Source organism: Mandrillus leucophaeus, unplaced genomic scaffold (assembly GCF_000951045.1).
Source record: "Mandrillus leucophaeus isolate KB7577 unplaced genomic scaffold, Mleu.le_1.0 Scaffold243, whole genome shotgun sequence".
In the NCBI taxonomy this organism is placed as follows: domain Eukaryota; kingdom Metazoa; phylum Chordata; class Mammalia; order Primates; family Cercopithecidae; genus Mandrillus; species Mandrillus leucophaeus.
The window spans coordinates 2,673,633-2,688,316 of NW_012102510.1; positions in this window are offsets into that span (position 1 = coordinate 2,673,633).

A 14,684-nucleotide genomic window follows, 5' to 3' on the forward strand; every position below is an offset into this window, starting at 1 on the left:
TTTTTTTGAGACAGGGTCTTGGTCTGTCACCCAGGCTGGAGTACAGTGGCATGATAGCTCACTGCAGCCTCTGTAAGAATTAAAGAGGAGAGAAACACGAAGGGTGGCTAGACAGTCAACAGATTTATTTTAAACCTGGGAGGGACTTCTGACCCTTTTGAGTTAGGTCAGAGCCACACTCTCTTACAGACTAAGAGTTTTTAAAGATTTAAGGTGGGAGAGTTTATTAGAGGCTTGGACTGCTTCTGTGTCTCTGTGTTGTGCTTATCTGGGAAGGAGAGTTGTGTGTCTGTTCCAATACATCTTTCTGCAGCTGCAGGCATCCTGAGTCTGTCTTTAGCTTCCCTATCTTAGTGAACCTGAAGGGAAAGGAATGTGCTTATTAAGGCCCACTGTTTTACTGGGGCCCCTTGTATGAGGGTGAAGTTCGGCAGTTATCCAAGAGACTTTCTTCCTGCCTCCCTCTGTGCCTGTGCTGTCTTATCTGTGTTTTACTGTCTGCTCTTTTCTGGCTGCTTATAGTTAGAAGAAAAGTGATTTCCTTGAAATTCATGAGGCTAGAAAGGGAGCTGGAACTTAAAGTGGCAGTGTTTGTTGGAGGTGACGGTGCTCCTGCTCTGTCATTGCAGATCCTATAGTTATAAAAGGATGAGGGGGCGACGTGTTCTTTCTGGCTACTTCCTGCTGACGGGGGGCGGAGAGTTTCTTGGTCTCGGATTGACTGCAGGAGTAACACCATCTGTAAATGTTTATGGGTGGTTGCAAAATGGCCATGATTCTGTCAGTTAAAAATTTTTGAAAAAGGTTAATTAGGCAGGATTAAAACATTAGTCCTTGGCATATTACTAGGAGAGGACCCAGGAATGGGATGACTCATGCTATGATTTTATTTTTAAACCAATAATTTATTTGGTTGTTTTGGTATTCCCTTAGCTTTTTAACTCCTCTTTTTAGTTTTTCAGCAGCATTTCTTACTAGGCCCGATTGGTTGAGATAGAAACAACATTTCTTACCCAATGAGAGACAGAGGCCCCCTTTTTCAGCTGTTATAAGATTTAATCCCTGTTTGTTTTGGAGGACTACTCCAGCCAAGGAGTCTAGTTGGTCGTGGACTCTTATAAAGCTTCAGGCTATATCTTCTAAAGAGCCCTGTAGTTTTGTTGAAAGTGCCTTAAAGTATGTTAAGGAGGTGGCTAATCCGCTTGCTCCCAATCCAAGTCCAGAGGCTATACCTAAGGCGGCCATTAAAGGAATGACGTGGATGGCCCTTCTTTTTCTAACGTATTGTATTGGACGGATGGGATGGGTAAAGGCTGATTAGGAGGAACTAGTCCAATGGAGGGAGATAGATAAACTAGGATACAGGTTCTAGTCCAGCTGGTGGGGAGACAAAGATAGGTGTTGCTGCCACACAAAAAGAATAAGACTTTGTTGGCCGGGTACGGTGGCTCAAGCCTGTAATCCCAGCACTTTGGGAGGCTGAGACGGGCGGATCACGAGGTCAGGAGATCGAGACCATCCTGGCTAACGTGGTGAAACCCCGTGTCTACTAAAAAAAAATACAAAAAACTAGCTGGGCGAGGTGGCGGGCGCCTATAGTCCCAGCTACTCGGGAGGCTGAGGCAGGAGAATGGTGTATACCCAGGAGGCGGAGCTTGCAGTGAGCTGAGATCCGGCCACTGCACTCCAGCCTGGGCAACAGAGCGAGACTCCGTCTCAAAAAAAAAAAAAAAAAAAAAGACTTTGTTGTAAACACAGGCAGAAATATGGGAAGAGAACAAGTGAATTAAAGATGGGGTGTTTTGTTGTTGTCTTTCTGTTTGTTTTGTTTTGTTTTGTTTTTTTCCTGTGGCTCATTACTCCAGACTGACAAAGAGGAGGCCAGGGAGACACCTACTATAGTAGAGATATAAGAAGAGTTACTTTTTACACATTTAATGTGGTCGGATGTTGCGCCATTAATATTGAGCCATGGAAAAAGGTGGGCATTAGGGACAGCACAGGTTAGGCCAGAGGCATTGGTTAAGGGAGAGGCCGTGAAACTAGCCGGTTGCAGAAATGTTCCCATTTGCTTCCAGTGACACTTGGTAGTTAATTTGATTAGTTTGGTGGTCAGACGGGTGTTTAACAACGATAGTGCGGTTGCATTGGTTAAATGTTAATGAACCTACAGGGATATTTCCCTTAGAGGCAGAAAAGTAAAGTGAGGCTTGTTGAAAAAGGCGAGTGTGTTTAGTTATAGGCCCTTCAATGGGAGGGCCTTGGGGCTTAAGTCATTGTAGGGAGTTGTAGTAGGTTTGAAATAATTTGTTAGCTTGATTGGCCCTGGAAGTGGGATAACTGCCGATTAGAGTGTCAACTTTTTTAAAAAGGGAAACTCCTTTTTGGAGTTTATAAATTAGGGTTATATTTCCAGTTAAAATGTCATGAAGGAGTGCAGAAAGGGCTGAGTAAGCTGAGGAAGACAGTGATAAACACATCCAGCATTCTGAAGCAAGGGAAGAGTTAGCTGACAGTAAGAGGGATTGTGTAAGGTTTATAGAGCGTTTGAGCTTGAGAGCAGTGAGGAGCGGTTGTATTGGTGAGATTTATGTACTTAGGGAATTCATATTAAAAGAAGCAAGCAAAAAGAGAAAAAGGTTATTTGGGTAGCAGTAAAGTCCTGGAAAGTTCCTTGAAGCCATAGGTCCCATAAAATAGTAAGGAGCTGATCAGGATGTGCAATGGGAGCTTCATAAGGGTACCACTGAAGGTCTGTAGCAAGGCAGATTAGGAAGCGATGAAAGTTTGGAAGAGAAAGAGACATAAGCGGCTTATGTGGAGTTTTCCTTTTTTTCCTCTGGGATTCGGGTGAGGCAAAGGGAAGCGGGTCCTGTGGAGACACAAGAAAAGTCTGAAGGAGTTTTAGATTCAGTTGTTTGAGCATGTGGTGAAGGGAAGTTTATTTTTTTTGAGAGAAGTATAATGAATCCAGCTAGGGAGCCCCTGGAGTTTTGCTGCTGTAGGTGTGGTGAGGATGATCTGGTAAGGTCCCTTCCATTTAGACCTAAGAGGGGATTTGGGGATAGGACTGGGAATTTTTATGAGAACCCAGACAGGTTGTGGCAGGTATTTGTCAGCATATTCCCAAATAAAATGGCGGACAGTAAGTGGAAGAGGGCAAACGGGAGGAGTTGGTTGAGGTGGTGCTTGGCCGTGAGGTGGAACAAAGGGGCCGAGTGGTCTCCCACACATGAGCTCAAACGGGCTGAGCGTTAAGGGTTTACATGGGAGTGCCTGAATTTTTAGGAGGGCCAAAGGTAAAAGTGTAACCGAAGGTAAAAGTGTAACCCAGTCTTTATGTGTTTGGAGTGAGTGAGTAGCTGGTGAGGTGTTTTTTGAATGCCATTCATTTTTTCAACCTTCCCTGAAAATTGAGGTCGATGGGGGATGTGTAGCTTCCAGGTGATTTGTAGAGCTTGTGCCAGTGTTGGAGTAATTTGAGAAATGAATTCAGGACCATTGCTGGATTGAAAAAAATGAGGCACCCCAAACCTGGGGATGATTTCTGTTATTAATTTGGAGGTGACAGTAAAAGCTCGTTTGTTGGTTGTGGGAAAAGCCTTGACCCATCCCAAAACGGTATCGACCAGAACTAAAAGAAATTTAACCTTTTTTACTGGGGGCACATGGGTAAAATCAATTTGCTAATCCTGTCCTAGAAGGTGTTCCCTGGCCTGATGGGTTGGGAAAGAAGGGGGTTTAGTGTTGGAATGTGGTGAAGTATTCTGGCAAATAGAGAATTGATGGAAAATGGCTTTTAACTGTTCCTTTATATCTGGGGCTATGTGTATATGGGAACTTAAGAAATGTAGAGGGGAATGGCTGGTGTGGAAGAGGTTGTGAATGTCCCGTAAAAGAGTTGTTTTTTCAGGGTCAGGTAGGACTAATTTGTTTTCTATGAACCAGTGTGGGGGGTTGAATTGTGCCCCCACCGTGATTAGTTGTTGTGTTGGTGTTTTGCATAAAAGGAGGGGATATGTTGTATGAGGGGAAATAGGTACTGGGGAACTGGATGAGTGGTTGAGGCTTGTTTTGCCCAACAGTCAGCTTTACAGTTTCCCAAAGAAATGTAGCTGTTATTTGAATGATGTCCTTTGCAATGGATAACTGCAAACTTTTCTGGGAGTAAAGTTGCCTTTAGCAAATGATGGATTGATTTTTCACGAGTTATTAGAGTTTCTTTAGCCATGAGATAGCCCCACTTGCTCCAAATTTGGTCATTGGAATGGATGATGTTATAGGCATATTTAGAATCGGTGTATATATTAACTTGTACGCTCTTTGCTAGGGTTAATTCTTTTATTAGGGCAATTAATTCTGCTTGCTGGGAGGATGTGCCCAAAGGCAAAGGGGCAGCCTTTACAATGCTTCTAGGTGGGAGAGAGTGGGTATTATTATGATATTCCTCAATGATGGCATATCCTGCTTGGAGGGTAGGGTTTTTTGATGTGCTGCCATCTATAATCCAATCTGGGGCTCCCTTTATGTGAGTGGAAGTAAGGTGGTGAAACACGGTGAGCAAACTTTCAATTAGATTAAAGCATGAGTGTTGGTCGGGGTCCAAAGTCGGTGTTGAAGGTAAAAGAGTGGTGGGATTTGGGGGGGAGCATTTATGAATGGAGATAGAGGGTTGAAGGAGAGTTGAATGTAGGACTTGCAAGCAAGAGGATGAAATTGAGGTGAGCGCCTTACGGCTGAGCATATCTTGTAGACTGTGAGAAGAAAATACCTGAAGGGGTTCATAGAACGTGGGTTTTTGTGCCTCAGGGATGATAAGAGAGGCTGTGGACAAAATTTCTAAGCAAAGGGGCCAGGTTTTATAAATGGGGTCTAGTTGTTTTGAAAAATATGCCACTGGTTGGAGAGAATATCCCATAGGTTGGACTAATAGTCCAAGGGCCTGATTATGAGAACTGTGTATATATAGGTGAAAGGGTTTCAGGGGGTTTGGAAGGTCTAAAGCAGGGGCCTGTAATAAGGCACGTTTTAGGTGACAGAAAGCATGATAAAGGTCTGCGGTGGAAATGAGTGGTTGGTCAAGATTTCCTTTTGTGTGTTCATAAAAGGGTTTAGCAATAATGGCAAAATTTGCTATCCATAATCAGAAATATCCCACTAATCCAAGGAAAGAAAGTAAGTCCCTTTTTGTTTTGGGAGATGGGATTTGTTGAATGCCTTGCTTTTGTGACAGTGGAATTTCTTGGGTATTTGGAGTTATGATTAGTCCTAAATATGAAACTTTTGGGGAGATCAATTGGGTCTTCCCTTTTGATACCTGGTACCTGCATTCAGCCAAAAAATTTAAAAGCCTGGTAATGTGTTGAATGCAATGTTCTAAAGAGGGGCTGCAAAGAAGTAAGTTGCCCATATATTGAAGCAAAATGCTAGGCTATAGAGATAGCTGGCAAAGATCCAATTGAAGTACCTGACTGAAATAGTGAGGGCTGTCCCTAAACCCCTGAGGGAGGACAGTCCATGTGAGTTGTTGGGAGCAGCCTGTGTCAGGGTTAGTCCAAGTGAAAGCAAAAAGGTTTTGAGTGGAGGGATAGTTTAAAAAAAAAAAAAAAAAGGCGTCTTTGAGGTTTAATACAGAGAAATGGCTAGTGTTGGGAGGAATTCGTGGTAGGAGGGTGAAGGGGTTTGGGACAACAGGATAAACAGGAACAACAGCAGAGCTGATTTGTTGCAAATCCTGAACCAGTCTATAAGAGCCATCCGGTTTTTTAATTGGGAGAACCGGAGGTATTGTGGAGAGAACAGGTGGGGATTAAAATATTGGCAGCCAAAAGTCAGGAGATGATGGGTTTGAGTTCCCGCAATCCACTAAGGTTGAGGGGGTATTGTGGGACCACTATATGGCGCTTAGGATCCTTCAGTGAAATTTGAATTGGAGAATAGTGGGTAGCTATTATGAGGGAGTTAGTGTTTCATACCATGGAATTTACATGGCAAAGGAATTTGGGGTTTAAGTCTATTTGATGTTGACTGTCTGAGGAGGGGTTCTGTTCTTGATGTAATAACAAATAAGGGTGGCTTTGGTGTAGGGCTGATAAATGGATGATTCTCCCTAATTTCTGTAGGATGTCCCTTCCTAGTAAAGGAGTGGGACAATGAGGGATGACCAAGAAAGAGTGAGTGAAGGTGACACCCTGAAATGAGCAGTATAGAGGTGGCGTTTTGTGTGGGGTTTTTTTGTGTGCCCTTCATGGCAACAACAGAAATGGATGAGTGTTTTCATGGGCCTTGATACTCAGTTAACATCGAAAGACTCGCCCCGGTATCCAAAAGAAAGGAAATAATCTTACCGGACACCGTCCTAATTACCCTGAGTTCCGTGGACTCACTAGGCGTGGAGGCGAAGGATCCCGGTCACTTTCAGTCTTCTGTTGTCAGCACCAGCAGTGAAGAGATTTCCTCCTGTGATGGTCAGGGGGCTTTATTATGAGCCGCACCCAAACGGGGAGGGTGCCCCTGTTGGGGGCAGTCCACTTTCCAGTGTCCCCAAAGACCACAAGCTGGACACGGTCTGGTGGAGGTCTGGTAGTTAGGACAAGCCTTTGCCCAGTGTCCAGAGTTGCCACATTGGAAACAGACTCCCAGAGGCGTCGGGGAGTTTTATTTTGGGTCATTGGGAGGCTTTTGTGTAACTGACTTTTGGATAGCAGAGGCGAGCATCTGGGTTTTTAATGAGAGATGTTTGTCTTTTTGAATTTTTTGTTCCTCCTCTCTGCTGTTAAAGACATGGAAGACTACATTTGGGAGGTCCTGCCAGGATGTCTGGGGACCCTCCTTTAAGTTTTACAATTTTTTCCAGATATCTGGGGCAGACTGGGAAACAAATTGGAGGTGGAGAAAAGTTTGACCTTCTCTAGATTCTGGGTCCAAATTGGTATATTTTAGCATAGCTCCAGTGAGGCGTGATAAGAAAAGGGCAGAATTTTCTTGGGGGTCTTGTGTAATTTCTCTAAGTTTCTCATAATTAACTGCCTTATGGGCATTTTTGTCCATACCCACAAGGAGACAGAAAATCATGTGGTCTCTTCATCTGATGCCATTGTCTCCCTATTGGTAAGTCTCTGAGTCTCTACGGGGGACTGCATCATTAGCCACTGGATTTTGTATAGGGACTTGATTATGGAGTTCATCTGCGTGGGCTTCAGCTGAATGTCAGATGAGCTCTTTTTCATCAGGAGTGAGGGTGGAGGTTAGAATTATATAAAAGTCGTGCCAAGTTAAATTAAAGGATTGAGTTATGTGCAGGAATTTATTGTGATAATGAGATGGATTTTCAGAGAAAGATCCCAGATGCTGTTCAATTTGCGGCAGATTAGACATGGAGAAAGGAACATGAACGCAAGTAATGCCTTTAACTCTAGCCACTTCCTGGAGAAGGAAAATGGCAGAGGTGGTTTGACTGGATGGAGTAGTTTTTGAACGGGTTACAGGTGGAGAAGGAGGAGGGGCAGGGTTAAGGGCTGCCGGGGTGGAGGGTTCGGACAGGCGAGGAGCAGGTGCAGGGGGTTGAGAATATGGAGGGGGTTCATTTGCAGGGTCAAAAGGAGCTTCAGAGGAAGGGGTTCCAGGGGAAGGAGAGACTTGGGGAGGGTTTTCATTAAGAAGAAGGATTTCATGAGGGGTGAAAGCTTGACATAGGGAGGGTCGGGATCTAAGGTAGAAAAAAGCCTGAATATAGAGAATCTCTTGCCATTTGCCATTCCTGGTTATAAAGTTGTCAAGATCCCTGAGAATTTGAAAGTTAAAGGTGCCATTTTTGGGCCATCGTCTGTTGTTATTTAATCTGTATTGGGGCCAAGCCGTGTTGCAGGAGAAAATTAGACGCTTTGGCTTTAGGGTCCCCTGTAAGCCAAATTTGGTGAGGTTGTGAAGGAGACAGCCCAGTGGGGAGGACATAGGAATGTGGGATTGTTTGGCACCCATGTGGACTGATAAGAGGAAGCCAAGGGTGTCTGTTTTGTTTTAGGTATCCCCAGACAAAAGACAGAGACCCAGAATCTTCTTTCCAAAAGAGGATAGTTAAGCTAAGAAGAAACTGGGCTTCCCCAGGATTTCCTCTAGCTTAGTCCTGTTGGTCCTCTGAGGACCTGGATAGCAGGCTGGACTTTTTCTGGTACTGGGAGAAAGCCAGGAGAAGGCAGATCTTACCAGTCAGCTGAATTAGTGTCCGATGTTGGATGTTCCGGTTGGAATCAGCAAGGGGCCTCCCAGACCGGAGCCACACAAGGAAGAGAGAGAGAGAGAGCGAGAGAGTGAGAGAGCAAGAGAGAGAGAGAGAGGAGACAGAGAGAGAGAGAGAAAGAAGAAGGAGGAAGAGGGAGCAAGGGTTAGGGAGTGAAATACCTGTTACAGGCGATCGGAGGTAAATTCCTGAGACCTGAGGGTTTTGAAAGCTCATGGGGGAGTAGCCCCAGCCTGAGCCTTGCAGTCCCCTTCAAGTCAGTTGTCCTCCTCATGCAAATCACTAGAAAATTGAAGTGAAAGAAAAGACTGGGAGGGTGGCCAGAGACCCTCAGGATCCGGGAGTTAACTCAGGATGCACTGCCATTGCCCATTGGTTCCTGGGTTGCAAGAGAGTCTCTGCCCCCAACACCCGTCCCGGTTTCAGCGTCAAACGTAAGAATTAAAGAAAGAGGAGAGAAACACGGAGGGTAGCTTGACAGTCAACAGGTTTATTTTAAACCTGGGAGGGATTTCTGGCTTCTGGTCAGAAGCTGCACTCTCTTACTTTAAGGGTTCAGGGCAGGAGAGTTTATCAGACGCTTGGACTGCTTCTGTGTCTCTTTGTTGTGCTTATCTGGGAGGGAGAGTTTTGTGTCTGTTCACATACATCTTCCTGCAGCTGCAGGCATACCCCCACCCCCCCGAGTCTGCCTTTAGCTTCCCTATCTTAGTGCACCTGAAGGGAAAGGAATGTGCTTATTAAGGCCCACTGTTTTACTGGGGCCCCGTTGTACGGGGGTGAAGTTTGGCAGTTACCCAAGAGACTTTCTCCCTGCCTTCCTCTGTGCCTGAGCTGTCTTGTCTGTGTCTTACTGTCTGTTCTTTTCTGGCTGCTTGTAGTTAGAAAAGAAGTGATTTCCTTGAAATGCATGAAGCTGGAAAGGCAGCTGGAATTTAAAGTGGCAGTGTTTGAGATGACGGTGCTCCTGCTCTGTCAGCCTCAACCTCCTGGGCTTAAGCAATCTTCCCACCTAAGCCTCCCAAATAGCTGAGACTACAGGCATGCAGAGCTAGTTTTATTATTATTAATATTATTATTAACTTTTATTTTATGTTCAGGGATAAATGTGCAGGTTTCTTATATAGGTAAACTCATGTCATGGGGGTTTGTTGTACAGATTAATTCATCACCCAGAGGCCTAGTACTTAATAGTTATTTTTTCTGATCCTCACTCTCCTCCCACCCTCCACCCTTAAGTAGGCCTCAGTGTCTATTGTTCCCTTCTTTGTGTACGTGAATTCTCATCATTTAGCTCCCACTTATAAGTGAGAACATGTAGTATTAGGTTTGCTGTTCCTATGTATTATTATTTTCTTTTAGAGATGGCATCTCCCTATGCTGTCCAGGCTGGTCTTGAACTCCTGGGCTCAAGTGATCCTCCTGCCTTGGCCTCCCAAAGTGCTGTGATTGCAGGCATGAGCCACTACACCTGGCCTGAATCATTTATTAAAACAGGAATAAACCAATTGTGTGTCCCTCATAGGAAATAAACTCTTTGAGCAGAATTAAATAGCTGGAGGCCAGGTGTGGTGGCTCACGCCTATAACCCCAGCACTTTGGGAGGCTGAGGTGGGCAGATCACTTGAGGTCAGGAGTTCAAGACCAGCCCGGCCAACATGGTGAAACCTTGTCTCCACTAAAAACACAAAAATTAGCCAACTGTGGTGGCACATGCCTGTAATCCCAGCTACCCAGGAGGCTGAGGCAGGAGAATCGCTTGAGCCCAGGAGGTGGAGGTTGCAGTGAGGCAAGATCATACCACTGCACTCCAGCCTGGGTGACAGAGCAAGATTCTGTCTCAAATAAAAATAAAAATAAAAAATAAAAAAGTAAACAGCTGCAAAGCAGGCTGGAGTGCTTCTGAAGAGGACGATGAGGCTATCACTATGACCTGAATATTTGCATCCTCCTGACCCCCAAAAATTCATCTGTTGAAATCCTAACCACAAGGTAATGGAATTAGGAAGTGTGGCCTTTTAGAAGGTGATTGAGTGATTAGGGACTAGTGCCCTTATGAAACAGGCCCAGGGAAGCTTGTTGGCCCCTTCCACCATGTGTGGACACAGTGAGAAGGCGCCATCTGTGAACCAGAAGGAAGGTCCTCACCAGACACTGAATCTGCTGATGCCTTAGTCTTGGACTTCCCAGCCTCCAGAACTATGAGAAATCCATTTCTGTTGTTTACAAGCCACCTACTTTGTGGCAGTTGGTTACAGTAGCCCAAACAGACTGAGACAGCCCTTAGAGTCAGCAGGGCCCCACCACTATGGCCTCCTCAGAGTGCACTGGATTTTGTTAATAGGTTCGTTACCACCTCAGCAGCAGCATTTTTTTTTTTACTTAGGGTCTAGGACAAGGTTACCAAAGCATTCGGAGACAACAGGTCAGGCCAGGAGATAACTGTAAGCAAGAGCCCAAGAGAGACTAAAATGGTTTCCAGCTCTACACCTCTCCTAGGCCCCTCGCAAAACCCAGAACCCAGTTTCCATGAGGTGGGCATGGAAGGGACAAAGGTAGAGTGGAAAGGATTCCTTGTGTGGTTTGGGTCTCTTACAGCCAGTTTGGGCCTCTTCCTCTTCCCCTTGAATGCATAATTAAACATTTTATCCAAATGGGAAATGCTTTTTGGACAATTGCCACATTTAGAGCCTATATTGCCTGTTTTAGATATATACTTTGCTAGGAGCTAAACCTTGGTGATCCAGTTATCTTTTTTTTTTTTTGAGACAGAGTGTTGCTCTGTTGCTCAGGCTGGAGTGCAGTGGCACAATCATGGCTCACTGCAGCCTCAACCTCCGGGACTCCAGTTATCTTCCCTCCTCAGCTGAGTAGCTGGGACCACAGATGTGTGCCACCACATCCAGCTAATTAATTTTTCTTTTCTTTCCTTTCTTTCTTTCTTTCTTTTTTTTTTTTTTTTTTTTTGTACAGACAAGGTCTCCCTATGTTGCCCAGGGTGGTCTCAAACTCCTGAACTCAAGTGATCCTCCTGCCTCAGCCTCCCAAAGTGCTGGGATTACAGGTGGGAGCCACCACTCACTGCCTTTTTAACTGTTAATTTAGAAATAATGAGCCGGGTGCGGTAGCTCATGCCTCTAATCCCAGCACTTTGGGAGGGCAAGGCGGGTGGATCACGAGCTGTGGAGATTGAGACCATCCTGGCTAACACAGTGAAACCCCGTCTCTACTAAAAATACAAAAAATTAGCTGTGCGTGGTGGCAGGCGCCTGTATTCCCAGCTACTCGGGAAGCTGAGGCAGGAGAATGGCGTGAACCTGGGAGGCAGAGCTTGCAGTGAGCCGAGATCACGCCACTGCACTCCAACCTGGGCGACAGAGCGAGAGTCCATTTCAAAAAAAAAAAAGAAATAATGATACATTCTGTTGAAGTTGGAAAAAAAAAAGTACAAAGGTTCTGTGAATAATTTACGCAATTTTTGCATAACTATAGTATAATATCAAAAGGAGGAAATTGATACTGGTACAATCCACCAATTTAATTCAAATTTCTTCAATTTTACAAGCACTAATTTGTGTGTGTGTGTGTGTGTGTGTGTACTGCTATGCAATTGCACCACACACATAGATACACACAAATAATTCGTTACATGAATCACATGCGTAGATTCATGTAACAACCACTACCATTGAGATTCAGAATCATTCCCTCAGCACAAAGAGCTGCTGCTAGCCTTTCATAGCCCCTTTTCCCCATCCCTGTCTCCTTGACAACCACTAATCCCTTCTCCATTTCTGTAATTGTGTTATTTCAAGAATGGTACATAAATGGAATCACACAGTACAAAACCTTTGAGATTGGCTTTTTTTCACTCAGCATAATTCTTTTGAGATCCAACTAAGCTGTTGCATTTATCATATGGAGGTACCACCGTTTGTTTAACCATTCACTCACTGAGCAACATCTGGGCTAATTCCAGTTTTTGGCTGTTATGGATAAAGCTGCTAAAGCCATTCATTGTACAGGTTTCTGAGTGAACGTAAATGTTCATTTTTCTGGGATAGATGCCCAGGAATGTAATATTGGGTCATATGGTAGTTGCATGTTTGGTTTTATAAGAAACTGTCAAAATATTTTCTGCCAGTCTGTAGCTTGTCTTTTCACTCTCTTCAAAGAGTCTCTCTGAGGGCAAAAATTTTTGATTTTGAAGCCCAGTTAATCACATTTTCTTTTTATGGACTGTGATTTTGCGTCATGTATGACACTTTGTCAGGCCTGAGGTCATGAGGATTTTTTAGGCTGGGGGTGGTGACTCATGCCTGGAATCTCAACACTTTGGGGGTCCGAGGCGAAAGTATGGCTTGAGCTCAGGAGTTTGAGATCAGCCTGGGCAACATAGTAAGACTCTGTCTCTATAAAAAGTACCAAAGGCTGGGCGCGGTGGCTCACGCCTGTAATCCCAGCACTTTGGGAGGCCGAGGCGTGTGGATCATGAGGTCAGGAGATCGAGACCATCCTGGCTAATGTCATGAAACCCTGTCTCTACTAAAAATACAAAAAAATAAAAAATTAAAGTACCAAAAAAATGAGCTGTGCATGGTGATGCATGGAGACTGAGGTGGGAGGATCGCCTGAGCCAGGGAGGTTGAGGTTGCAGTGAGCCAAGATTGTGCCACTGCACTCCAGCCTGGGTGAGAGAGCGAGGTCCTGTTTCAAAAATAAATTAATTAAATTAAATAATAAAAAATAATAGTGTACTCTATTGCAAAGGTTTCTGATCAGCTTGTGACAGGCTATTAGTGTTGTCACTTTCCTATGTTACTCTTATCTCTAAAGCAAAACCTGTTCTTAAACTAAGAATGCTTTTTCTTCTTAAAGTACTAGGACATTTCCATAAGTTCTGGGTCTTTATTCAGTTAGTTAACATTATTACCTTGTTCCCTCAACCACGAACATCTTGTGACCAAGAGTGCCCAACCCTTGGGGAATGTAACCCAGCAGGTTTGGCTTTTTCTGGCCTTTATTTTTTTTGAGACAGAGTCTCACTTCGTCATCCAGGCTGGAGTGCAGTGGTGCAATCACAGCTCACTTACAGCCTTGATCTTCTCCCGGGCTCAAACAATCCTCCTACCTCAGCCTCCTGAGTAGCTGGGACTATAGGTGCACACCATCACATCTGACTAATGTTTGCATTTTTTGCAGTGAGAGGGTTTCACTATGTTGCCCAGGCTGATCTTGAATTCCTGGCCTCAAACCATCCTCCCACCTAGGCCTCTCAAAGTGCTGGGATTACAGGCGTGAGCCACTGCACACTGCTCCTTTCTACCGTGTTGTCTTCCAATCCGTGAACATGATATGTCTCTATTTATCTGGATCTCCTCTGATTTCTTACATTTATATTTTGTAATTTTTTTTTTTTTTTTTTTTTTTTTTGAGACAGAGTCTCGCTCTGTTACCCAGGCTGGAGTGCAGTGGTACCATCTCTGCTCACTGCAACCTCCGCCTCCCAGGTTCAAACGATTCTCCTGCCTCAGCCTCCCGAGTAGCTGGGATTACAGGCATGCGCCACCATGCCTTGCTAATTTTTGTATTTTTTAGTAGAGATGGGATTTCACCATGTTGGTCAGGCTGGTCTGGAACTCCTGGCCTCAGGAGATCTGCCCGCCTCAGCCTCCCAAAGTGCTGGGATTACAAGCATGAGCCACCATGCCCAGCCTATATTTTGTAATTTTTAAAATACTAACCCTTTACATGTTTTGTTAGCTGTATACCTAAGTATTTTATCTTCTCTGGAGCAATTATGTATGGTATTGTGTTTCAAATTTTGGTGATAATATATAGAAATGCTAATCATTTTTTGTGTTCCAATAAAACTTTATTTACAAAAGCAGAGGTCCACCAAGGTCAGGAGTTTGAGATCAGCCTGGCCAACATGGTGAAAACTCTCTCTACTAAAAAATACAAAAATTAGTGGGTGTGGTGGTGGGCACCTGTAATCCCAGCTACTTGGGGGGCTGAAGCAGGAGAATCACTTGAACCCAGGAGGAGAGGTTGCAGTGAGCCAAGATCATGCCATTGCACTCCAGCCTGGTCCACAAGAGCGAAACTCCATCTCAAAACAAAAACAAAACCAGAAACAGTGGTCCATATTTGGTCACAGGCCATTGTTGGCTGGGCCCTACTCTAAGAGAACATAACAATAACTTGGCCGGGCACGGTGGCTCATGCTCATAATCCTAGCACTTTGGAAGGCCGAGGCAGGCGGATCACCTGAGATCAGGAGTTCAAGACCAGCCCAGCCAACATGGCGAAACTCCGTCTCTACTAACAATACAAAACTTAGCTGGGCGCGGTGGTGGGTGCCTGTAATCCCAGCTACTCGGGAGGCTGAGGCAGGAGAATCGCTTGAACCTGGGAGGCAGAGGTTGCAGTGAGCCGAGATCGC